This window comes from Girardinichthys multiradiatus, chromosome 9, assembly GCF_021462225.1.
Source record: "Girardinichthys multiradiatus isolate DD_20200921_A chromosome 9, DD_fGirMul_XY1, whole genome shotgun sequence".
In the NCBI taxonomy this organism is placed as follows: domain Eukaryota; kingdom Metazoa; phylum Chordata; class Actinopteri; order Cyprinodontiformes; family Goodeidae; genus Girardinichthys; species Girardinichthys multiradiatus.
Genome location: NC_061802.1, coordinates 32,091,962 through 32,115,250, shown reverse-complemented (window position 1 = coordinate 32,115,250; position 23,289 = coordinate 32,091,962). Strand labels below are relative to the sequence as shown.

Below are 23,289 nucleotides of genomic sequence, written 5' to 3'. Positions count from 1 at the left end.
AAATAGCTCCAACTGTAATTCATATAAAATATGGCAAACATGCAAAGGACAGTCTTATATAGCTGTTGTGAAATGAAGTACCTTTTCAATGGACACACTGCTTCTTTCATGTTTAATATCTGAACATGTCCTAAACCTTGAAGGGAGATCTGTTCAAAGCATGGTAATCTCATAAAATGATGTTTCAAAGACAACTCTGAAAACTCTGTCTGGCTATTCTGGATCGATGTTTGACATGACCATGAGAATGTGTGTCTGTGTGAGGACCATTTTTCGTATTTCACCATCAAAGTGAGGATAGTTTGTTTTAAAGTGAGGACATTTTCATGGTCCTCACCTGCTACTTTGCTAGGGGTTAGGTTTAGGACTAAGGTGTGAATTAAGTTAAAGTAGTACCGGTAATGGTTAGGTTTAGGGGTAGGGTCAGGGTTAAGCCATGGAAACGTTTTGAAAATGAATGGAAATTAATTAAAGTCAATGAGAGTCAATGCAAGGTCCTCACAACATATATTAAGACAAGAGTGTGTGTGTGTGTGTGTGTGTGTGTGTGTGTGTGTGTTTGAAGATATTGATAAAGACAGGAAGACTTTTCAGGTTTTCTCCTAGGTGGATGTATCACTCTTCTCACAGTAGTAGAAAAAGTAAGTCAGAAAGTGTTATTCTGTACCAATTGAAACTGTATCAAAACACTGCAAAAGAGTTTCATGAACAGACACAAACGAACATGCATACACACATCTACTTCATCTTCTCTGTTCTTAAACTGGATTATAGAAACAATGCCACTGAGAGTGTACCTTCCTACAAATATCTTGAGACTATTGTAGATGATAAATTCAACTTTGAAGATAACTGTGAGGCTGTGTGCAAAAAGACTCATCAGAGCCTGTTCTGTCTAAATAAACTCTGCCACTTCAATACGGACCGAACCATAATGAGACTTTTATTGTGTTTTTATCAAATCAGCTTTATCTTTTTCTTGATGTCATAGTTTGGTCATATAACTCTGAAAGAGATAAATTCCTTCCAGCAGATAGTTAGTGTTGTCCAGCCTGGTTGGACAGTCCCACTAATCCGCCTCATCCCTGTACAGCCAGCAGGTACAGCTGAGAGTCTCCGCTGTTTTAAACGACCTCTCTCATCCCCTTCACAGAGACTTTCAACTCATGCCCCCTGGACAGAGATATTTAGTCCCAAAATGTAGGACCAGACGTTTTAAAGACATTTTTATTCCTAAATTAAAGGCACAGGCTGAAATGAGCCAAACACTCTGGACTGTAAGTGGATATTAAATGAATTTTCTATTTAATTTAACTTCAGTATTTATCGACAACCATTTTTTAATCATGTTTTATTTGTTCTTTTTCTTATTATTATTATTTTTTTTTTATCAGAGTCTAGTTTTATTCTGGTTTTATTCTGGTTTAATTGGGTTTTATTCCCTGCATTTCTAATTATTTATTTCTCTTGATTATTAAGCCTGGCTTTCCTCTTTTGTGTTCGCTCATTTGTGAAATCTTGAGGATTTTGAGTACTGCTAAAATTTATGGTTCTCGTTATTTTACGTTTTTTTATTATTTTATTTTCCAAAGTGTGTGTAAACATATTTTGAACCCTGCAAACCAAATCTTCCTACGGGTACGAATAAAGTAACCTTGAACCTTGAGCCCATGTGTCTCTCCAGACAGAGCTAAAAGAAAAAACACCAACACATGTTAACAAGATTATAATTAGACTAATAAAGTTGTAGAGCTAGTAAGCCATTTTCTTTTTTTTTTTATTCTTGTCGGACCCCAATTTAAAACAACATGGTCTTAAAAAGGCCCCTCCTTGAACCACCACCTTAACGTGGTGGAGGGGTTTGAGTGCTCAAATGATCCTAGAGGCTATGTTGTCTGGGGCCTAAATGCCCCTGGTAGGGTCTCCCATGGCAAACAGGCTCTAGGTGATGGGTCAGACAAAGAGTGGTTCAAGAATCCCTCATGAAGAACAAAATATCGAGGCACATGACGTCGCCCGGTACGGCGGAGCCGGGGTCCCACCCTGGAACCAGGCCTGGGGTCGGGACTCGTCGGAGAGTGCCTGGTGGCCGGGTTGCTCCTCGCGGGACCCGGCCGGGCCAAGCCCAAATGAGAGACGCGAGGCCATCCCCCAGTGGGCCCACCACCTGCAGGGGGAACCGTGAAGGACCGGTGCAAAGAGGATTGGGTGGCGGACGAAGGTGGAGACCTCAGCGGCCGGATCCCCGGATGCTTAGGCTGGCTGTAGGAACGTGGAATGTCACCTCGCTGGGGGGGAAGGAGCCTGAGCTTGTGCGGGAGGTCGAGAGATATCGACTAGAAATAGTCGGGCTTGCCTCCACGCACAGCGTGGGCTCTGGAACCCGTCTCCTTGAGAGGGGTTGGACTCTGTTCTACTCTGGAGTGGCCCACGGGGAGAGGCGGCGGGCTGGTGTGGGTTTGCTTGTTGCCCCCCAGCTCAGCCGTCTCGTGTTACAAATTGTATGTCCAAAAACGTACTTGGCAATAAAGCTTTTCTGATTCTGATTCTGATTCTGATTCTCAGAAAATTATAGCGAGTTAAACGAGTATTTTTTATTTCACAGTTTCTGGCCAAATGCAACATTTGGTGCAGGTAACGTTTAATAAGGAACATTACTAGTGACAAACTGACATGTCTTTAGCATAAATAGGCACTGGCATCTATGTGGGTTTTCATCTCAAAGGAAACGTGAAGTAGTGTAAAGAAAGAAAACTATTTTTTATTATCCCTATGCTAACTGGCCTTTGCCTTTATTGAACAGTGAAAACTAAACTCTTGTTCTTCAGATTGTCTGTTCACACAGTTGTCTACTGCAGAGTGGTTACTGACCAAAAATTACATTCTACACAACCATTTTAGATCTATAATTTAAACGTTTAAGTCAGATAACTATTTTAACAAGAAAAGCATTACTCAGTGCATTACGTAAAGACAAAACCATATTTGCTTTTGGACATATAATCTAGTTTTACTAATAAATCAAAATTTTGACACATAGAGGTTGACGTTTTCTTTCACTCCCGGTCGGTTTCACCTTTTTAAAAGTACTCATTTTTAATAGACGATACTCCATAAAGACACCAGACACTAAGACAATAAACTAGGACTGAGTCGTGGGGGATGATGTCTTATAATAAGCTGTGGGAGTAAGGGGGCTCCCTTTAAACTTCAAACCACAACTCCCCAGTATCACATCACTGGTTGGGGTTTTATGGAGGGACAAAATAGTTCCACTGATGGTCTTGATGCTCAGCCACAATGTCTGGAGGTGGAGAGGGGAAAACAGAGATGGGCTAATTAAAATTTCAGAGGTACCAGCTGGGTGTCTGATCCCAAACACCCACCCATGCACCCCTCCCAGTGTCCTCATGTAGGGATTGAGACACACTCACCTTGATTTCTTCATTTATTAACCTTGACAGAAGCAAATCTGCTTCCCTGCTCACAGTGCCACAAAGCGTGCATAATAGAATGATTGTGCAAACATACAGTAAATGCTACGCCTCACACACACACACACATAAAGTTGGCTTATTCATGCACCTGCACATGTGCACCCCCCCCCACACACACACACACACACACACTCACCTCACACACATACACATGAACACACACTTACACACACCCTGTAGGCCCAGACAAGGCCGTCCTTTAATGAAGGGCTTAATGAGCAAAGGAAGTTACAACAAAGCCGTCTGGGAGAACTGTTTGTAGTGAAGTGATCAAATACTCCTGGAAACGATATCCTTAGCTGAATGATAAGCATGCAGGAATATGAAAACAGGTTCATTTTTGCCAAATTGAGGCATCATTTGCCACTAGGGCACCGTTCAATGACAGGCAGATCAACTGAAAAACTCAATCTTCCTAATGTATCTGTCCCACAATGTGCAGTTGTTGTATTATTTTAGTGTCACTTAGCATTTAGATTACATTTTGTGCTTGATTGCCATTTTACAGCTTTCCTGTCTATGCAAAGAAAATGAGAGAAAGGCCAAAAAGAAATATGCTATCTATACGTCTGTGTGTGTACCAGTGAGTGGCGTTGGCGGTGTTCCCCGAAGAGTTGCTAAATTGAGGGCCGCATCTCCATTTGGCTTGCCGGATGGTGACCTTGCAGCCCTATCTGTGTCTGCTCCGTGACTGCGTAATGAAGACTTCAGTGCCAGGCAAACAAATTGTAATAAATTGTTGCACCGTGACTGAAAAGTAGGTGTTTTTACCACACAAACACACACAAAACACACACACACCCTAAAAGAAGAACATACAGAACCTTTCCACATTCTGTTATGTTTCCGTGAAAACTTGAATGTATTTTACCGGGACTTCATGTGACAAACCAACACAAAGGAGTGCCTAAATGTAATGTGCTATGAATTGCATTTACTTCTATAAATATTGTGCATTTATAATCGAGAGACTGAAATTTGCCATTTTTTCTTTAAAAAACAGGTTAGGTTCAGTCAGATTTCATGGAGATAATCTGTGTAAAGTGATTTTCATGTCACAGATTCTTAATTTCATTTAAGTATGGACATTCTAACACATGGATGTTAGTGCATTTCAATAATGAGTTCCTGAATGTGGGGTAAAAAACAGGGTCATTAAAGTAAATTACAGTAACAGAAGATAAGCAGTTAACTCCACTCATGGGCGCACTGCTGATCAGTCGCAAACAGAAAAGCCATGATTTTTAGCAATAAAACTATAACCAAAGATTCTGATACAGAAATTGCATATTATTTCTAATGTAGAGTCACAACAAATTTCACGGCCAGCTGTGAAAATAACAAGTTTCAAAGGGACTTGACTGAGCAGAATTCAATGTTCCTGACTTTTGAATGGAGAGGAGAAAGTGCTCTAGTCGAGATTACAACATGGTGTGCTAGCCATAACTTGAATCTTTCACAGGGCTTACAAAGTGAAACTGAATTAAAGTCGCTTCAAAGCCAGAGCGAGTTTGTAACCTTTCTAGAAATTTAAAAAATGAACTCTGAGAAATGTGTCCCATAGGACTGTTAATCTTCTTTTTACACATACTGTTCCAAGCAGACATCAATGGTTGAAAATTTAATAAAGTGGCAGTAAGCAGAAAAGTTAAAGCTGGGATGTCTTAATTATCATGCTGAAGAAATCCAACTAATATGACATGGCTAGCCTTCACCTTCCACCTGTTCCTGATGAATGAAAATGTATTACATACCAGGTCCTTTTCAGGCATAAATTTGTTCTCTGGAAATGTGTTTTTACTTTGGTAAATGTAGTAGAAGTGGAAGTAATGGAAATTACTCGGGTACCTGCAGTCAAACGAATGGACTAATATTGAGCTCCATTCATCTTCTCATTACCTTTGACCAACTTTCTTGTCCCTGGTGAAGAAAATCATTCCCACAGCATGATGCTGCCACCACCATAGCTCCCTATAGGGATGGCATGTTCAGGATTTAGGCTTTTGATGGAAAGAAATGTTGGAAACCATCTTTTCACAACTTCAAATATATGCACTGATTTATGTTGGCCTATCATAAAATCCCTATAAAATTAATTGATGTTTGTGGTTGTAACGTGGCAAAATATGAAAAAGTGATATGAGGTGTTTTGCAGTGCAGTGGATTCTAGATAATGAAGCAAGTCTGTTCCCATATACATACACAACAACATGTACACAAAGTCATTTGCAGATTCCATTGCATGACAGTGCTTAAATTCTCAATAGCTTGGGAAAGAAATTGGTTGTAACAGTGTGTCCTGCAAATATCTCCTGCTTCAGAGTAGCTTCCCTCTCACAGAACAAGTTTCTTTAATAAAAACATCACAGTCGATATCTGGTACCCCCGAGTGAAACCCTTTAAGAAAACACCCCCAACCTAAAGGCAAACATTTAGTCAATTGTGCATGAGAGAAAACAGAAGAAATCTTTACAAAGACACAAAAAAGAGAGCAACATAGCAGAGAAAGGACAGACAACAAAAGAGTGCCAGGGTAATGTTAGTTTGAGTTTGCAGCAGTGTATTTGTTTTTTGCCGCACTGTGTGTGTGTGTGTGTGTGTGTGTGTGTGTGTGTGTGTGTGTGTGTGTGTGTGTGTGTGTGTGTGTGTGTGTGTGTGTGTGCGTGCGTGTGTGCGTGTGTGTGTGTGTGTGTGTGCTCGTCGCCACAGAGATGTCTGACCTTCAACGACGTTCTGAAGTTAGGTGAAGCTGTCTTTCTTCTTCACTTAAATTGTAGTGACATTTAATAGTCCCCACAGGTCGAAGAGGGTAACAAACACCAAATAAAGGCTGTCAGAGGCCTAAAAAAGGACAAATCTTAGTCCGTATGCCTGACTGAATGAGTCTGTGTGTGGATGTGCGGCACTTTATTATACAACAAGATAGGCCAGCCATTTAAATAATTGTTCTGACCTTGCTTGAATTTTCAACACTCTGCCCCTTTTTTTACATCTTTTGTACTTAAATCTGCTCTTGTGAGGCTTTCTACCTGTTCCATGGAAATTACATGTTAGTAACAGAGAAGTGAAATCATGAAGGGATAGGACAGAGGAGCTTTGGCTCAAGGTGTGCCATGGACTCCAAAACACAGACCCTGTTGCTACTGGCCATTGTAACAGATCCCTGTCTCTTGAGTTTTAAATGATTCAAACATTTGCCCTAGCTATTCCTGTGGTGGTCAAAGATGTTCCATGTCTCCTCTCTCTTCTCCATCCCTCTTTCTTTCTCTTCTCTTTATTGTCCCTTGGCTTCCCAGGCCTTCATACTGACTGTCATTGTGATGTTTGAAACTGCATGAAATCTTTGGACTCGTGCACCTAAAAGCAAGTTGAAAAATTCTCTGCTACTGATTGTGCCTCATAATTAACTTTAATTTTTATTCTCCTAAGACCAGAGCTATGATTTTGAAATTTCCAACTTAGAACAAATTAGCTAAATATGAAAGCTTAGTGCTGTCTTTGAACAAAAGGGGGTTCTGGGGGAAAATATGTCTTATTGATAAAGATGGGTTTATTTTCCAAACTGGTAAAGTAATCACTAGTACGTAGCAATGTATGCCACAGTTTTAAAGGCATAGTTATAATTTTTTGAAGTCAGTTTGTGTGCAATTAATATCAGTTCTCCTACCTGCAGTAGAAAGATGACATATAGCAGTGAGTTTATAGGAAACAATTCTCTGATGCTAGCCAGACTGTTCTAGCTGATTTTAGCAATTTAAAACAACTCAAACTGAAAACATTCATATTAGTTGAATATAACATTGTATTAGAACATATTGAATGTCTACACGTTTTAACAGACTATCTATCCCAGATCTACCATTATAGAAAGGTGGTACATGCCTAGGATCATTTTGCTTAAAGGTGCCCTTGGTTATAAACAATAAAACGAATGATGTAGATTTAGAGCATTTAACCAATTGGACTCTGACAAAAGCTGTTCCAGTGAAGTTGATGGATTGTGGGTTGTTAATGGCTCATAACAATCTGTTCATGTTAGCTGTACCGTCATAATAATGATCAATATCTCTCCAACTGAATGCTGTAATAAATGACTTTGGATCATTTCAGAACAAAATAAACTCAACTTACTTCTGACATTCTCCTACTGTTAAGCTAGCTGCAACATTACAGCTACATCTTTGGCAAAAAATATCAAAATATCAAAATAAAAGCACTTCCTTTTCTGTTTCATTCGGTTTCCTTTTCATTCAGAGGTTTAGCACCAATTTATTTATTTACTACACTTTGTCTCATTCAATATGTAGTAAATTATACCTTAAATTTGAACATCTTTATTATTTAGAATTGAAAAGGTTTGAAATGTAAATTTAGAAAAGGATTTCCTAATACTGTTAAAAGATCCCCAGCTCAGAGTGAGGAGAAGAAAACCCTCCAAGCTATAATTAGTGTAACATATAATGAATTAGACAATATGAATACAGAGATAAACAGGTGTTAATTTTGTCATTATAAAGACAAAAAAGCACTTAGTTTGATTCATTTTGAAATTGGACTTGCCCCTCAAATACTTGAGAATTGACATGGTCTTGGGAAAAAAAAAACCTGAGAACATTTCTGTTGTTAGCATAATAATTGCATCTTTGCACTGTGATGTAAAGAAGTAAGTTCATTTGAAACGTTCTACTTTGAAGGTTTTGGAAAGTGTGAGCTCTAACTGAGGTGTGCTAAGGAGTGCTGTGTTTTATTTTCTGTTTAAGCGGTTGTCACAGTGCATTGTGCTTCCAACACCTAACACTAGATGGTGTATGGAAGTGTCTCCTTACATAAACAAGCATCTGGGGTAATTTTGTTAATTAATTGGGTACAAGATGCAGGATGACCAAGTAATACCCAGCAATGCAATCTAACAGTTGTAAGCAAATTGGAAAGCATGGAAATGAAAATGCTAGCTACAGACAGCAACAGATCCTAACAAATGAAATCACAATGAACACAACACAGTAGTGACTTTAATCTCAAAACCTGGGGCAAAGAGATCATAGATAAAACAGTCTTTTCTCAAAACCTAAAAGGCCTAGTAGTGAAATGTGGTGTTTTAAACTGTTACAGCTCTAGAGTCCCCTTCATTCTCCTGAAGACGTTAGAAGAAAAAGAAAAACTAGAAATGTAAGATAAACAGCAACACAAAAGTGCAGCAAAACTCCAAAGTCTTAATGACCAAAAGACTACAGGAGCCTGCAATAAATACGTTAATTACACAAGCCAAGGTCAAGCAGAGCTGAACTGCAGCCCATCTGAGATGGGCTGGGCCGTGCAAGGCTGAGTTTGTCTCCTGCTAAGCTGAGTTTTGGCCTCAGTGCAGGGTTACTGGAAGATGCTGAGTCTCTGCAGAGCACGCTTTCCAACCCCCAGGCCTCATTAGGGATGCAGAGAGGTTCTGACTCCCATCACCTGTGAGCTTTTTATATCTGGCATAATCTCTTAGTAGATATTTCTTACATCCAATAATGAGCACGTTATTACTGCACTCAACAAAGAGTGGGAGCAGTGAGGAGCAGTTAGGAGAAAAGGCAGAAAAGACAGATGGAAGCAAACATATAGAGCAGACTAAACAAATTACTGAAATTTAAAATAAAAGAGCAGACATTTCTGAATAATTTTGTAAACATCAACCTCCCTGCCTACTGCCAATTTACATGGGTTAAGGGAGCAGTGCTTCCAATAAAAACATAAATAAGTGCATAAATAAACAAAAGACCAGACTGACATGGCAGAGACAACACCTTAAGCACTGTAAGACAAGTTATCCCTCCTTTCTCTCTGCTGTCTGTGCTGACTGATGTGAAAGAGAGGGATCAGACGCTGGTGAACGGCAGCGCTCAGAAAGATGCACCGATAGAAAGCGGAGCAGGCCAGAGATGGAGGTGATGGAGGGATGTAGGATAAAGGCGTAAAGTAGGAACAGATCAAGAAGTTCAAGCCCCCGCTGTCAGCCAGTCAGTTCTATGAAATGACCCTCTAACTATAGGGCTGTGTCAGACGTTAAAGCCCCCAGAGTCAAGGAGGATTCACTCATCCCCCACCTTTTCCTTTTCCTCTCCTTTTCTATTCACCTCTCTCCAGCAATATTTCTCAACCTCTCCCTCCTTTATCTTTTCTCCTCTAAGTCTTATCCCGAAGAGGAGGAGGAGGAGCAGGGCCAAGCACCATTAATCTCCCATCTAATAACACTGGTAATGTTACACATTATTGGAAAGAGATGGGCAAAATGAACCAATAAGTTATCTGATATGGGCCTCCCTTCTCCACACGCTCACTCTAATCCCAAGGACATTTAGCCAAAAGAAGAGACACAGATGTAGTGACAGAACGAGACAGAGAGGAGGGGCTGGGGGGAGAGAAGGAGAATTAGCGACGGGGAAAAAAAAAAGGGTGGACAATGTGAAATATTTCCTGCTATCGACCCCTTTGCCAGGGACATGCATAGATTTCTGTATGTGGAAGATAAGTGTCTTTGATAAAGTAGGTTAGCATTGATTAATCCATGAAATCTGGGGCCGTGGACTTGAAGTTAATGAGTAAGGTTTTCTATTTTCTCTGCAATCTCTCATGACAAACATTCCCTGCACAGCTGAAATACCCCATGCCAGTAGCAACCCCCCTTTCCACTTCCCCTCTGCTACGGACTCTAGATGCGTGTTATTTTGGGCAAAGATGGCCAATCAATGAAGTTGACATTTGTTACAATGAAGGATTCACAATGCAATCACTGCATAAGAGCTGTAAGTGCCTGCTAGGTGCATATACAGAGGGTGAAAAGGTCACAGCTAATCTAAAGGGAACAGAAGTTATTTATCCATACACACCAGAATAAAAGGAAGATGAAAGGCACAATCTATATATACAGCCCCCGTGGGGTTATGAAGGCATCACACGCACACAACGTGCAAACAAACAGAGCACACTGCATCTACTACAAAAGTAATTTCCCTGCCTGTTTCAATTGGTAATAAACGCGGTTCATCAAGTGACCCATCTTGCAGCCCTGTAACTGAGTTTTGTAGCAATGTTCGACAACTCAAGGAGGAGGAACCCCAACACAGTAAACACCACCCCGCCCCGCCCCAAACTCAGGATGGGGTTACAGCGGAGGCAGCACCATCTCAAACTTCCACCTGCATTATCGGGGCTGCTTGCTCATGTGCCAGTTTTAATATGCCATGACAGTCCTTTTTCATCGCACAGGCGTAGCAAAGCAAAGCAAACAGCAAGCTGCCTGTATGCATCAGTCACATTTAGAAACAACCTTGAAACAAATAGCGGTGTGGATGCATTCTCGGGCATGAAGCGCCAGGAGAAAGAAATCAAGAGAAACAGACAGTCAAAGCATCGCAGGCGGGGAAAAAAGCAGGCAGTTTTCTCTTTCTTTCTCGCTTACTGACTGTACATCAGCACGTCTGTAGCCCACACTCTTTCACATTCTTCTCTCTCTCCTCTCCTCCTCTCACTCACATTAATCCATCTCCCCCTTTCTCTCTGCTCTAAATCATCTTTCCCTTCCTCCACCTCAGCAGCAGCTGTGTGGAGGAGGTAGAGTGGATGTCAAAATATTTGGCAGCCATCTCTAGTGCCAGTGTAGCATTTTAACCTCGGCGGTTATTACACATATACAGGTTTGTCTGACATCCCCCCAGGCATTAGCCTTGAAATCTCTCTCTCTCTTTCATTCTCCACTCTCTCCCTCTTTCTATTCATCACATCATTGTCCATATGGAGAAGATGCACAAACAATGAAATTCACCCCACTCCTCATTGTTTTGCACTTCGTGAATGGCTGAAGCAACACTCCACATACACCGTGCCCCTAATCCACCTGACAACAGATCGGAGCAAAGCAGAGGACTCTTTTCACCTTCTCCCTGCAGCCACTGGAGTGGGGATTGACAAGTAGAAGTTTATTCATTTTAAGTTGGCCTGCTCTGAATATATTTATATCCAAACACATGTACATAAATAAACATATTGCCCCTCTCTACCCCTCTACACACACACACACAGATGTTTTATTAGCTAATTATCTAATATCTTCCTTCAGCCTCAGCTTGTGCGTAAATCACGATAACTGAAAGACCTCTTTGCCCGAGGTCCTGGGTCAACTATGCAAGCACATGCAATGCATTTTCACCCTTAGGTTTCTGTGCTAGAGACTTTTTTTTCCAGACAAACTGGAGGCTATTCTAGGAACAGGGGACAGTCCCACAGGGGTGTTGACAGGGTGTGTAAATCAGATGTCACAGAAAGATCTAATAGCGGTGCATGGGCTTGATATATGGTGGGGTAGAGTGCTGAGAGAAGCATGCAATGCGTCCAGAGGGTTCAAACTCAATAATGTAAACACAAAAAATGCAATATGTGTTAGTTTCATCCCTGTAAATTGATATGTGCAACTGTATTTGTAGGTTAACCATGTTTAAATAAACTAATTCCTTGCCTTAACCTAATCAGTTATATTATATCAAAAGACACAGGTCAAAATGTTGTTATATGACAATAATTTAATTATGTTTTGCATTTACCAAGTGGCAGTAAAGAAAGTCATGATTAATATAGGAGTTTCTGCAGGACAGCTTCAACATGTTGCACCAACAAGGGATTATCTAAGTTAATGAAGCTGCTATATTTTGGCATTCTGCTTCACGAGTTAGATCATAGCCCCATTAACCGCTTCAAAAATTACATATTCCTCTACACAGCTACAATCCGTGATAAAATTCCTCATCCAGTCGTTTTAAATGGAGCACTTTGCTCAACTGCAAGGCTAATGCTATCATGTTGCCCGTGATGTTTGATTTGAAATGCTTTAAAATATTTAAATTGGGTCCACGTTGGGTCCAAGCCTGAGTAAAACACTTGTTTGTTTGCAAGCCATCGTTCATAATTATGAGTTTCAGCTGCTCTCTGCACAGCTCTTCGCACCACAGACAGCCGTTTTAGGATATTTAAACACAGTACAGAGTGGGAGCTGAAGCAGCCAATACAGTCTCTCTTTCACTGTTAACATCACTGTAAAGGGAGAAAACACTAAGTAACAAAACTGTGTGCAGGTCCAATAATACAGTTTTACAAGATGTACACAAGTAGGCCCTCAGGTAGCAGTGCTTAAGATTAGTCAAGGACTGTGATAATGATTATTTAAAAATCCCTTCATCAGGACCCATCTCATGTAATCAGAATTGGATCATGCATTTTTCTCCTCAAATCCATTTTTTTCCAAGGATCCACTTGAAATTCAAAGAATGAATGTGAGAAGATTAAGTTCCGTCCAATCAAGATTATGATTTTAAATTCCAGTACTCCAGTACAACATAAAATAAAAACAGCAATACATAATATTGTTTTTATTTTTCTTTATAAATAAAAGAAGTGGTAAATACTACTAGGTCACTGGATAACCTTTTCCTATTTCTAACTGTATGAAAACACACATTTCTTAAAAAGAGACCAAAAAGCAACACCTTATCCCCCACATTTGTGGATTTAATTTGGTTCCGCTGGATTAACGAAGACACAGGAGAACTGTCGCCACTCTTATGGTTATAATACACACACAAACACACAAATCCACACAAAATCAAATCTCCTTTCTGCCCCATTAAAACCTTTTGTCCTCTCCTGTGTCCTATTATCGCAGATCTTTCTCTCTTTTGCTGTGTACCATCAAAAGATTTGTGCTGCAGTGCATAATACTCAAACTATTCATAAAAAAAAAACACACTTGTTAGCATGCTTCTTAGTGTTACTTTATCACGACACCAGTGACACAGTTTGTCAGTTAAGCAGCAAAGAACTCAAATAATGGCTGGGGGGATGGGCTATGTTTGATTTAGGTATCATGTTTTAAGATTAAAACTACTAGCAAAAAGGCATACTGATATACGACCCAAGATTATGCAGTATTAAATATATTGATCAAGTCTAAATGTAAATGAGATTCTGATTGATTTTACATTTCAAAAATCATATGAAGCTTTCAAAGTGTGAATAATATTCTCTTTGATCTGTGTTTGGCTCTGCTGAGCACACCATACAAAAGAGCAATCAACAACATGCATTATAAAAGTTAAGACACAGCCTAGGTGGGAACTATGAGACTTCAGAAAGTCTGAACCACATGAATTTGCAAGTGCATGGCTGTAGCTGTAGTTAAATTTATAATTTCCCCCATCTGCCTTATGCATACTTATCCACACTGTGCCGCAGCCTGATGACTGATTTGACAGAGGAACCAAGCACAGAACATGATGTCCTGTAGGCTCACCACCCCAGGCATAAATATTTATGCGAAAACCGGGAGGCCAAGGAGAGTCATAACCTTGTGTAGACCCAAGTGCAGCATCCTCAAATTGGAAGTCTTCTTTCTCCTCATCATTGCCCTCACACTTGCTACTGTGGGCATCGTTGGTAATGTTCAAACACAAAACAGAACAAATTGAAGGAAAGGAAAAAAAGACAAGGCACATAGTATGAAAACTGAAGCAGAGGCTTAGAAAGGGGAGCGTGCTGAGCAGTGAAAGCAGGGATATGGTTGGGGTGAGGAGGGTGAGTATGGATGATAATGAAGAATGAGTCCATAGAGTTGGTCCGAGAGACAGAACTGGATGCAGAAAGCAGCTTACTCACACTGCTGGTGAATCATTGCGCCCTGGCCGATAAGCTCTGACTCACAGAGAGAAGTGAAAAACAGATGGGAACAGGCGTGTAGTGTAGGTGGAAAACTATCTGAATGCCTGTTTGTATGTAAGTGCCAGTGTGTCCACAGCATGTAATTCGGACTATTCTCTAAATAGAGTACGTGTCTTTGCAATGCAATTGTGTGTGTGTGTGTGTGCGTTTGCCCACTGCAGTGGTGACAGTGAAGGTCAGTAGCGTGGGTGTGTCTCAGGCCTCCAAGCTGTGGCCCGGGGCTACGGAGCCATCACTGTCACATCTCTGTAGTGCCGCTGTGCACTGCTGGCCCTGCAGCATGGCGGCACACGGCTCTGACTCACAATTACGCTCACAACCCTTTGGCTCAGCCACACATACAAAACTGTGGTGGCAGACAGGACATATATAACCTACATCAGGAAACAAACCTCATGGAGATTCCTGAATACACACAGGGGAAAGTCAGAAGTGGATACCGTGTGCATGTTTCGTCTGCAGAAACTTTATTTTTGCTTCAAAACACAGATACACATCAATGAAACAACCCACTTCTCAAATGAAAAACAATGCATATCCCTTCTCTAACGTGAACATTTGGACCTTGTTCACACACTTACAATTACCAGAGAAAAGAGAACAATTAATCCAGCAGTCAGATCTAAGTCTTTGCTCTATCATCCTAGTCTTGCTCTGCTGTATTCAACAAATATGTTCAAAGCCTATCTAAAAGTTTTGTGCACTTTGAATGTTTAGAGCTAAACCGAAACTTGTAAGTCTTGAAAAATAGTTTTAAAGCAATCAAACTTAATTCAGATATAGTTTTGAATCTCTAAAACAACATGTCAAGGTGAGTGTATCTGTTTGCTATTTTGATTTTACATCCTTATCTAATCAAGGTTAAAAAAAAAAACATGCTTTCATGCACACATGCCTCTTGTGAAATCACAAAAGGCAACTGATGGAGGTATTTTGAGTACATCCATCAGTTTGAGCAATACTGATGTCTTGTGCAATTGTACATGTATTCAAATACGTCATTTTTTTCCCACTTCATTTTTTTCCACTTTATTTACATTATTTCAATCACCTTCATTCTTAAGAGGTGTGTTCTGTAAAGTTGCATTAAAATGTTTAAAATGTATGTGTGGACGCTGCCTGGATTACAGGAAAAACACAACAGAACTGCATGGCAGTGATTTTTGAAGAGAACCACTGTGGATTGCAATAGCCAAATTTCATCCTAAACAAAATATGAAGTGATCATTTAGAGCGAAGTAAAAAAGAAAACAAACCACATGGTCTGGTCATTAAGCTGAAAATTCCCAAAAATGTTTCCTGCTTAGCCACAGTATCATCTGCTTCCTCTTCCTGATATGATCATTAGACTGACAAACTATTAAGGAGCAGCAACTGCTGGTGATAAAGAATTTGAGGGGGGATCACTAGAGGTTTGGGATTACAACATAATAATAAACTCTACGTGAACATAAATCCATCCATGGTAACATGCCTGCTGCTGGATTTTTACGTTTGGTCGGTCCAGTCCAAATCCCTTTATCCGCTTTTATTGCTCCAGCAAAAGCCTAGGGAAATTATAATTTTGCACCGAATTTTGCCACCATTTTGGCACCATTGTCTACTGTCTTGTCGTTATTGTTATCTGACTCCTCTATTTGCATCTGTATGTATGAGTGATATTCGCGTCCACGCCTCTAAGTTGCCAGGGGTGTGACTTTGATTGACAGGTATCATGAAGAATTACGCAAAAAATGCAGAGTGCCAAGAGGAGAATGATTGGGTAACCAATTGGAGACCAACATGAAGTCACATGGAAGGCAAACATTTGAGAACAAACATCCACACTCATTTTGCTGGCGGCCTTCACCATTGAAATGTATGTATTTAGGCCTACACAAAAATAAATAAATAAAATAAACTCAAAATAGAATAGGAGTGCTGAGAATTTAAAAGTCAAACACTTCTTATGAGTTAACCGATGTGATAATTACTTTTTATTTCATAATTTAGGTTTATTGTATCTATACTTTTTTCCTTCAAATTTGATGGGGCAGTGCTCCAGCACCTCCCATTAACAAACCGCCACTGTTCACTCATACCAGTTAGCCCCAATTTGCAACTGCAGTATAGCAACACCAGCTATTCTCAACTGGTCAATTGGACCCAAAAGCGACCCTAATAGGAGACAGAATTTTGTAATTTCTATAGGACATTGTGTGTGACATTCAGCGAGCAGGTACTAAGCTAAAGCTACATATTTTGCATCTTTTTGAAAAATATTCCCAGTAGCTTGGCTTTATAATTTCATGTATGTACATAAAAAGCACTGTTGTATCTGTCATAAAAAGGCTGAAGTGCTTTCGTTGTGACCAAAATGCAGCTAAGCAGTTTGAGTTCAGCCACTATATTGACAAATAACATAATTAAATAAACGTAGTGTAAGTTGATATAGGGCAATTTAGCATTAACTCATTGTATAGATGGCGAATATGCACAAAACCAATCTTATGGAAAAATCAAAACAGTAACACAAACAGAAGTTTTTTTTTTTTATGTACATTTGTTACTAGAGAAAAGATACATTGCCAAATCTTAAACTATTGTACTCTGGGAAACATACATACATTAAAGAAGCTGAGTATTTCCAACTAGTACAGGGGTGGGAATGAAGGGCAAGCAGTCACGTAGGGTGACTGTCTGTTTCATTAGTTTTCCTTTGTGCTTCCCTTGAAAAAAGAAGCATATGCAACCCCTGACCACTTTGTAGTCCTGAAATAGATTGATGCTACAGCACATGCCACAGTGTTGCTCTCTCCCAGCCATCTTTACACGGGCCTCTTTATGGCCCACTGCATGGCACATAAAAAGAAGAGCACATTGCGCAATTATTGCCTAATTAACTGGTTGATATTTTATGTGGTTAGTGAATTTGCAAACAGCCTGCAGATCATTTGCCAGGATTTTAGAGGATGTATGTCCTGTTCTCACGCTGATGTACTGACCTCCACAGCTAATTTATGAGCATGTGTGATGTTTGTCTACACGTGAGTTTTCTTGAATTAAAAGAAAGTACATTTTGCATGCCTACAGAAGGAGTTGGCTATTTGTTTGATTCCTCTGAGTCGCAGTTTATCTTGCTTCCCGCCTCCCGCTTTCTGCCCCCTCCTCTTTTCCCTCCCTCCATCCGTGCCTCCCTCAGCCCTTAACGGCAGCAGGTTTGCATTGGGATTTGAGGTGTAATTAAATTCAATAAATAGGCGAAGGTGAAGAAATAAATCAAGCGAAAACTGATGAACAATGGGAGATTAAATGCCACTGAGCCGTGCAAACAAATATTTCAATAGAACTCTCAACAGAGGGCACTTGGTGCCTCCTGCAAGCCTCGGAAACTTTCAAAACTGAAAGTCAGCTGCGAATGCTATTACTGTGTTTCACTTCATTGTCATCTCTGACATCATAACACAGCTCATAATGAGGAAATAAATAACAATTTCAAGGACATAGATTGTAGGAGATGACAGGCTATGTTTCTTGCCCTCTGTCGACGGCATACCTCATCACACTAATGCATCATCGCCTATTCAAAGGCCAGTCAGCCCTTTATTAATGACTGTTTAAGAAGCAATTAATGTTGCATTATACATTAACTACAGCTGTGCAAACTGAATAAAGTCTGATTAGGTGCTAAAGAGGACAGAAGAAATACTACTGATCCCTATTAATTCTACCATTGTCAAGAAGGGAGTTTAAATTAGGCATCAGAACGAGTCGAAGAGATGCTAGAGAAACCATGCTCCTGTTAAGTTTGAAACACTGTAAATCAAAGTTGCTTTACTCACTGATTAGCTTGCTTTATCAGGTGCAAGATGAATGAATTTATGTTTCCCAACAACAGGGATTTTAGCTTATTCATAGACCTGTAAAACATAGCTGTCACCATGTGAGGGTGTGTTTTCTTGTGTGTGATTTTCTGCACATGATATCCTTATTGTCCAGATTGAATCATGGTGTCCCTCTATAAATTAAGATGACAAGGATGAATATGCTCCTACTTCTAGTCTTTTGGAAATTACCACCTGTGTCTATTCTTCTTTCTGATTCACTTCTTTCTGTTTTTCTGCTTCCTTTCATTTGCAACAAGAAATATCATTCAAGGTATGTGTTCTGTTAAAAGGAGTTAATATGTAGCCAGTCTTGCCAAGACCAAAGCAGTCTATACAAACTGTGTTTTATGAACTATTTACAACTTTTCTTCTATAAATACTAAGCAACTTCCCTGTAAACAACTGTCCAATATGTACATGGCAACAATTTAAAGGTTGTAAACAATTTCTGTTATTAATTGTTAACATGATAAAAATTCAGCAAATGGCAATCTAAAAGAAAATTACCTGTAAAACTATGTTTGCTAACATAGTAACAGAGGTATATTAAACAATTTGAGGCTTTTCGCCAGTAGCCATTGAACATGTGTCTACTTTGCCGAAGTGTCAGTGCCACAGATAAATAATGTCTGCTTTGGTCTTGGCCCTTCTCAGACTGGCCGTTAGTTTCAACCTCTAGAAGACACTAACAGAGTTATGTTCCACAGGGAAGATGTTAACTGCTTATAATCATACAACAGAACCTCCACAATTTTTTTTAATTCCCAAAAAAACATCCTTTAGTCTCCAGCAACATCTCACTCATTTCGTTTTTCCTTGCTCTCCCTCTCCTTCCTTCTGTTTTGTTCTCCCCTCTTGTCATCTTTTGAACAGCTGCACAGCCTTTATTATGTTTCTCTCTCTCTGCCTGTCTGGCCTTTTACTCTAATCCTCCTATGGCCTTTCACATGCACAATATTTCCCCCTGAGCCCCCGTTCCCTTGACAGGCTTTCACATAGAGTATTAGATTAGGCTTAGCTCCTTTCATTTATTTTTTATTTAGTCAACTCTATTGTCTCTGAAAGTTTTTGCCATCCAATTGTCCAACTATAGAAAAAAAGGAAGTGACTGGGCTGTTTTCCGGCAGCAATATTGTGACTCTTGTGTTCTTTATTACTGTCATTTTTTAGGTTTATTTTATTGCAGTGAACATGGCAGCACTGACAGAATGTATTCAGAATGGACTGTCTAATGGAGGCTTTCAGACTTTTGTTGTTTTCCTCAGTCATTTGGTGGTAACTAGGATACACGGTGGGAAATGGGAAAAGTTTTCACCCATTAAAACATCCAACAGCACCACTGCCTAATTGTGGTAATGAAGACCCTGTATTTCAAGGTCAATACGTGGTGCCATTTTGATACTTTTGTACAACTGACCTGAGCTCTGACCCTCTATGGGGTGACCTGCATGACTGAATAAGGGATCTCTATAAATATTTCTAATCATGAGTCATTCACTTTCTGAACAATGCTGAACTCTGTGGTGGCGTGTTCTTTGCCCTCTTGCCTTATCTCTTTCCCCAATCTCCCTCCCATCCCCAGTGAGCAGGCCCAATCAGGAATCAATAACCATGTCACAAGGACCCAACACTACTTTGACACCAGTGGATACGACAAAAAAAGTCTATTGCATGGCAGTTTTCTCCATTACTGCTGAGCGACTTTGTGCCGAGACACCAGTGAGCAGAGGATGGCAGGTCGAGGCGAGCCGCACTGAAAAAGGTGGGTGTGACAAGCTGTGAAGCTGTAATTCAGAGCAACAGCGTTGATTAACCAGCATCTTTCCTTGGGAATCTGGTGTGTGTGCCATGCCCCAAAATGGGTAGGCAGTATGTTTACCACCTGAGGATGCATAAATGTATATATATACATATTGCATTCACTGTATGTCTATTAACCAAGTATGAGTTTTTTTTTTTTTTTGTCCATCTGGTATTATCAATAAAAAAATTTAAAAAAAAAAAACTGTGGCTTTTACTTTTAGAAAACTGCTTTTCAAAACTCTGCATATGACATTTATCTCCATCTCTTTGAAATTTTATTTTATTTTTTTTCACCTAAAGTGTTTTATCCCTAAGACGTTTTGTGCATGTTCATAACAGTGGATTGGGATGGTTCTGTGTGCTAGTGGTAGCATATCTGGACCCTGGGTGCCCTAGGTGAGCATGGAAGCAGCCCATGCACATTTTCATTGATTAACCCTCAGATTTAAAGCAGGACCAGCCATGATGGCAAAGGTTTCAATTTGACCATGCCTACATCATGCTGGTAGCTTCCCAAGAAATTATCTTCAACACTCTCAGTGGCATGATTGCTATGCCTGACTTATTAGCTTAAATGAACTATCCCACGGATTGTTTGAAATCATTCTTGTCAAATTGTGATATCCATAGTGTAGCATTTCGGTAGAGTGGCCTGGGGGGCACTGTGACAAACCTATTTGAAGAAACTACAGCAGCATCACGATTGCCTAAACTGAAATTAGGGTTTGGTAACGGTGTCTCGTTCAAATGTTCCTGCAGGTCTTAGGGGGTGTAGGATGGGCTTTTTCCTGTAGAAAATGGGCTTTAGGGAAAACGATTTTATTACATTTTTTGGTGACGTTTAACTATACAGAATCCAGTTGTACTCTCCAGTCTCAATACAGAGGGGCACCTAAGGTGCAAGAACCATAAACCAACATAACCTTGCTCATTGGCCTTCACCTTGCCCTAGTAACCTTGATCAGTGCAGGCATCAGTCAATGTTTAAATGATGAAATAATATGTGCAGGACGTCAGTCAGGTGAATTTGTCTATTCCCAGAGGACAAGACTCTACTCAGTGATGTAGCTTCATGACACTCATTTGCCTGATTAGCTAAACAAATGTAGCCTCACTTCGATTTTGTGTGCAGCCTGTGTTCACACATAAACACAAACACTGTATAAAGAAGTTATTGTACGGTGCCTCACAATGAGCAATGTATGCACCAAAAATCATCAGCTGTAAAACTGCTCATAAATCAGAGCAATGACTGAATTAACAAACAACAGCATTGATCATTGGGTTTGCACAGATATTGTACAATTAATGCAAACAGTTTATCTTAATTTAATATGTGGACACTGAACATATTGTACAAGCTCCACACTTTTTAATGTACACTGGGTTAAAAACGAAGCAACAAAGATCTCAAAATGCTTTCTTCTAGCATTCTGTGCATGCAGCAAGCATACATAAAGTATGCAAGTAACCATAAAGGCCCTCCCATTATTGGAGAACAAAGACATATCCTTTATTTTAAACAAAATTTAGACTTTGATGCACTGAGCTACTGTGGAAATAAAAGCAATAGTCCTCTGTGAGTGGAGATTGCTTCTGCAGAGCTTCATTTTACAGCCCCGTCTTGAATACACTCCTGTGGCAACTCCTCCTGAATGTTTCATCACAGAGCAGATCCCTGGGGTTCATACAACCTGCTCACTGCACACACACACACACACACACACACACTCACTATGAGGAATCGTCACGTCATGCATGTGGAGGATATGAGAATCAACTGGATGCCATTTCATCTGCTAGGGGAGCGATTTGATTGCATATTCAATGCATTGGGATACAAACATGATAGAATGTCAAGACAGGCAGATGTGGTAGCTGTAGTCACAGCGGTGTGTCGAAAAACTTTTAGTGGTGTCAAATCTTCCCTTATGGAGAAAAGCTCCAAACATAGCTTTTACTTCGGCCACACATACATATTAAAAACAAGTCGGTATTAAACATTAACAACAACTCCTGCGCTGTGTTAAAAATGTTGGCCTAATTTTATTGCTTTACCTTATTAATCTTTGTTACCTCAGGGAGGTGCCAAGCTACCATAAATGTAAGATAACATAAAATACCAGTCATGCATTTACGATAGCCATGTATAAACTATTTAGTATAGCCAGAAGCAAGATGATGCTAGATGACTAATTGGAAAAACTGTGATTGCTGAATGTCAGTAGAAATGCTGGGTGATTATTTTTTGACTCAGTAGTTGGCATCTGCCTTCTGCCTGTGCATTCTTGCTTCCTAAGTAAACATGGAAATGCAAGATATGTTCAGAGAAATCTGTTGGTGACTGGGAGGACACAATTATTCATTTGACCTGTCCTGATCAGTGACTAGCCAATCGGGAACTAAAACTGCAAGGGTTTTACAGATCAATGAACCTGCCATTCCAATGTCACTCTTCAGTGTGGAAGTTGTTAGTGAGACAACACATCTCTGTTAGCTATCCAAAAAGGTTTTTAAAAATAAAGTCAAGGGTTCAGCTTCTAGAAGCTACAAGAATGGGAAGCTATTTTCTACTACTGTTAATTCAGGGTCCTACTTTTAAACAGGGGTTGAGCAAATAACTGGAAGGCTTAACATACTAGAGAAAAGTTGCTCTATTTTATCATCTTGAGGGCTACCATGCTTTCGGTCATGGAACATTTTGAATTAGGAAATGTTGACAGTCTTTTGAAAACTTCATTGTATGGTGTGGGTCTTCTTACTGTACAGGGAATACACACAGAGACTACAGTTTATTAATGCTAGATATGATACTAAAGACAGTTTAAAATGTCAATTCTATAACCATGTCTTTATTTAAAAATATAAATGATATCTTGTTCAACTGCAAAGCTATGTAACAGCAACTAGTTTCTCACACACCGTTGCATCTGTCATGTAAACAAGTTTTCATGACGGAATGGCTCCTTTTGTTACAGTAAATTACTGAATGATTTAACCATCTAATGCATATTGGTAAAACAGAGCTTCTTCCTTTGAAATATTAAACTGAATAAAGCAGTTACACTACATTGCCAAAAGCATTGGGTCATACCACCAAATCAATTAATCCTAAAGTTCCAATCCCTTCCATGGCTGGAGGTGTATAAAGCTTGGTGTCGAGAAACTTGATTGGCCTGCACAATATCTTTTCTTATCTTATCTTATCTTAAGCTAGACAAGGATAAAACTTTGACAGAATCTAATTTTGTTTGTCATATGCATGGGATAATTAATGCATATCTTTGAAAGTTTTGTATGTAAGATAGGCTATGGAGGTCAGCAGTGAGATTGAAGATGTCATTTGGTTTTTTATTGTTCAAATAATAATGAAATAC

General features: G+C 39.8%; 1 protein-coding gene and 1 long non-coding RNA gene across 2 annotated transcripts in view; one reads left to right on the top strand and one right to left on the bottom strand.

The window, feature by feature from the left end:
• LOC124873998 overlaps nucleotides 1-20,066 on the top strand; it is a 30,634-nt gene extending 10,568 nt beyond the window's left edge. Inside the window, exons 2-3 of the long non-coding RNA XR_007039684.1 lie at nucleotides 4,082-4,254; nucleotides 19,692-20,066. This is a non-coding gene — a long non-coding RNA (uncharacterized LOC124873998). The remainder of the gene's footprint in view (nucleotides 1-4,081; nucleotides 4,255-19,691) is intronic.
• Nucleotides 1-23,289, bottom strand: part of celf5a (cugbp, Elav-like family member 5a) — a 320,729-nt gene that overhangs the window by 173,251 nt on the left and 124,189 nt on the right. The window lies entirely within an intron of this gene.